This window comes from Arvicanthis niloticus, chromosome 4, assembly GCF_011762505.2.
Source record: "Arvicanthis niloticus isolate mArvNil1 chromosome 4, mArvNil1.pat.X, whole genome shotgun sequence".
Lineage (NCBI taxonomy): Eukaryota > Metazoa > Chordata > Mammalia > Rodentia > Muridae > Arvicanthis > Arvicanthis niloticus.
In genome coordinates, this window is record NC_047661.1 from 12,395,448 (window position 1) to 12,399,713 (window position 4,266).

The 4,266-nt window shown below is 40.5% G+C and overlaps 1 non-coding gene across 1 annotated transcript; it reads left to right on the top strand.

Moving 5' to 3' along the window:
* The first annotated feature begins 433 nt into the window (after nucleotides 1-433).
* LOC117707993 (small nucleolar RNA SNORA48) lies at nucleotides 434-578 on the top strand. Its single transcript, XR_004606730.1, has one exon. It is a non-coding gene; the product is annotated as a small nucleolar RNA SNORA48 (small nucleolar RNA).
* Nucleotides 579-4,266: the final 3,688 nt, after the last annotated feature.

Here is a 4,266-nt window from a genome sequence, read left to right on the forward strand (position 1 = left end):
TCACATTGCTAGCATGTTAAATGTTACTGCTCTGCACTTTCAATGAGGGTGAAAGAATCATCCATTTCACTGTTTACAGAACTAGGCTCAAATATCTACAGCACTAAAGATTTTATAAAACTTTGTTTCCTTTTATTACACAGTTAATAGTATGAAACCCTACTACTTTTGGGTTAAAAATGCTCCCAGGAATTTTTCAATCCAAGATCAACTTGGTCTTTTGGATTTCAGCTACTTAAATTAAGGAAGTTTTATGAAATTTCATATATATATACATATATATATATGTGTGTGTATATATATACATATGTATATACATATATATACATATATATATATATATATATATATATATATATATATACATACATACACATGGATACACACACACACACAAATAAAAAGAGAAAACAAATCTTAAAATAGGAAAAAGTACTCCCTGGAAAGGGGTGAAGAGACACCTTGTTGGTGGTACTGTCCCTTTATCAGTAAGGATCCAAGCAGATGGCAGGGCTTTGTTTATCCTAGCTTGATGCCTGGCTTGGTGGCCAACGCTGTTTTATGCCTGGGACACATAAAAATCAAAATAAATCAAATCAAATCCAGGCAGCGTGGGTGGGAGGAGGAAGACAGACAGAAACTTGCAGACTACCATGTCACCCACGGACCTGCCTTCCAGCACTTGTCACAGGTGGACCATAGACACTGCTTGCCAGAGAATGTCACCCAGGGGCCCACCAGCATGGCCAGACTACAGCAGGAGCACCACAATGTGCTAGTATGTGGTAGACAGATGGGAAAGAAAGAGAAGTGGAACAGATTGAGCATAATGAAGAGAAATGGGATGGGAGACTGGAGGGTGGAAAGGAATAGCTTATTGTGAATGGCCAGCTTCACCACCTGGGTCCAGATTGAAGTCCCAGACCAAGCTGCTGCTGAGGGCCATGTCTGGATCTGTGACTATTCAGCGGCAGGGATCACGTTCTATGTCCATGGCTCATATTATAACTAGAGACCATGTGGAAGTCCGTGGGCTGGGCAGAACGGGCCCCGCCCCTCACTGGCTGTGACTGGGCCCACCTCTTACCATTTATAGCATTCTAGAGAGCAGGCCTTGCATCTCACCTGGACAGCACAGCAGAGCTAATCCTGGTGGTAGGGCCCCAGGTGAGCCAACTCCAATGGTGAGAGCATGGGAGAGCTCGCCATGAAGTGGCTTGGGAGTAGGGGTTATGCTGTTCCCTGACTTCACCCATTACCACCTATAGCAGTTGAGAGAATAAAAAAGGGGGAAACTGGTCCTGCCCCTCACTGGCTGAAGTAGTCAGGAGAGCAGGCTGTGCACCTTACCTTAGCAGCGCAGTAGAGCTAGGCCTGGTTTTAGGGGCATGGGTAAGATGCCACCCGTGGGTGAATAATAGCAAGAGAGAGAGAGCTGGCCTTGCCACTTGTCTGCCGTGAGGTGGGGTGAGTACAAGACAATGTCCTTCCCTCTTCACCCCTCATTACCTGTGGTAGTTGAGAGAGCTGGCCCCACATCATGAGGCTCACTGGGTGTAGTACTTAGTAGAGTGGGCCCTGTATCTTGATTGAGCAGCACAGTGGAGCTGGCCCTGATGGTGAAGGCATGGGAGAGCTGCCCAGAGGGTGTGTGAGAAAAGTTTCTCCAGACCCATGTAGACTGCAGCACTTGGGAGAGTGGGCCTGGCACATTGACTGGGCAGGAAGTGTGTGCAGGTGAGCCAGCCCTGAGGACGTGAGAGCAAGAGAGTTGACCCTGCCTCCTGCAGATGGTGGCCCTGAGTGGCCCAGCCGGAGCAGTGCTAGAGAGCTAGCCTTGGAGGTGTCTATAAGGAAGAGCTGAGCTAGCTCAGCTACCACGCAGACCCAGATCCAACGTTCAGATTTGGCCCACCCCAAAATCTGTATCTGCAAATGATTAGGCCAGTGAAAGGGCCAATCCTGCGGATTCAAAGCTACAGGATCTCCAGGACACAGGGCCAAAACAGGACAACTGGGAGAAGTCCCAGTGAGGAGCCAATACTGATGGCGTCACAGAAGCCAGAGAGACCTCAAACCAGACCAATAACTCATTGCAATGAACATCTGCAAGTGAAGATATGTGGACAGAGGGGTATGCTGTGGGACACACTGTGAAATATTAAAGCGTCCACCATGAGCTGTTCTTTATATTTTGTTTATTTTGTTTGTTTGTTTTATGTGATTTTCATTTTGGGGGAAGTTGCAAAGGCAATAGGGGCAGATATGAAAAGATGAAATGGGGAGATGAATGAGACTGGGGAGCATGATGTGAAACTGACAAAAAAAATCAACAAACGTTAAAAACAAAACAAAGAAAAAAAGAAATATACATAATAAACAAAAATAAAGTCCACATCACTTTTGTATTCATCATATAAATATAAATTGGGATAAATTCATTATATAATATAATATATGTTTAAATATAAATTAGGATAAAATTAATAAATTTACTATTTATGTTTATGGATACATAAAGCAATATTGCCACCAGGACAGCTAGTTTTTAATCTTCTTATAAAAAATTAGCTCATGGAAACTTGCAAAAATATGCAGGCAAAACTAGATTCCTGAAGTCAGGCTAGGATAAAATGACAAATTGAGATCATTACTGGCCAAAACTGAGGTAATGGTCACAGTAGGGGTATTAGGGGTAGATGGCTTTTGTTTTCGCTAGTTATTAACACACACAAAGCAGGCAAACAAACAAAATGGCCAGTTAAAACATGTTAAAGAGGTGATGAGAAGCTAGAACGAATCCTGAATCCAGTTTAAAAAAAAAAAAATGCAGATATCACCCCTGGGACCTAGTAACTCTTCCAAGTGCCACTTTTCTGTAGCTCTTTCTTGTTTTCTTTTAGTGTCATTTTCTTGGGACTCTGATATGGGTTACTATAAGATGGGAAAATGCATGCTGCTGTATTTGGATAACAACTGATTGAGTCAGGAAATACAGTGCATTAACTTAATTAACATGCAGGTCTGTGTCATGCCCAGAGGCCACAGAACTAACAGTGGGGATTTCAGACTCAGGATCAACCTCAAGGGGATCCATTTTTCATCAGGAATGAATGTGGCATTCTTGAGATTTGTTACCCCGGAGTAGGAGGTCAGGTTACTTTTTTAACTCTACAGCTTGACCACACAATCAATTGGTAAAATTATTGGAAAGGGGAGAAAATGTATTATACACCATAGCACTTGAGAAACATTTAATTTGATAACTTAATGAAAATGCTGTGGGCTGATTGAGGGAAAGAAAAAAAAAAGAAACAGAGAAACAAAGTTGACTTTTTATTGAAACATCATTTAATATTCATATTTTATCAAAACCAATTACATTAAAACAAAGTCCTCAAGTCAGGAAATAACTATTTTACTTTTTGTATTTTCAGCCACTGATTTTATCTGTTTTTTTTTTTTTTTCTATGTAGCCCTGGCTATCTTGGAACTCTCTATGTCGACTAGGCTATTTTCAAACACAGAGAGATCCATGTGCCTCTGCCTCCATCCGGGATTAAAGGCATGTTCCATTATGCCCTGCACTGATCAATGTTTTAATATGGAATAAATTTATATGGTTCAGAGCTTCAGAGTTAAACTATAAAGACAGAAATGGAGAAACAAAACTTCAGGTCTTCCAATAGGACATTCTAAGAAGAAAAGAAATACAGTTTACCCAGTTCTAAAAAAAAAAAAAAAAAAAAAAACAAGAAAGAAACATACAAAAGATTTTGATGTCAGTGTTTCATGATATGCCCATCTTTATAAAAAGATGAAACTGTGTCAAAGCCTCTTAGTTGATAATGAGCTAAAAGAAGAGAGGTATTGTGCAAAGTAACTGAACCATGTATGCTGGTAGACAAAGACTAAAGTCACTCTAGCTAACAAAGAGCTCTGTCTCCATGTCTGTCTGTCATGACATGAGTGCTGCCTTCTTTCCTGACAAAACAAAACAAAAAAACAAAACAAAAAACAAAAAACACTGCTAGAGCATGCTTCCCACATCTGTTTGTCTTATCATATTTTCTTTGGCTAAAAATAATCCTGATGTCTAGGTGAAGTATTGTGAGCTAGCATATTCACCCACTCTTCAGTGACACACACATAGTGCATTACACTAATCACATCAAATAAATAAACAAGCAAACAAATAAATAAACAAATAACTGAATAATATGATAATTTTTAAATTGACATTTTGCATCTAAATGTCTTGTGTTA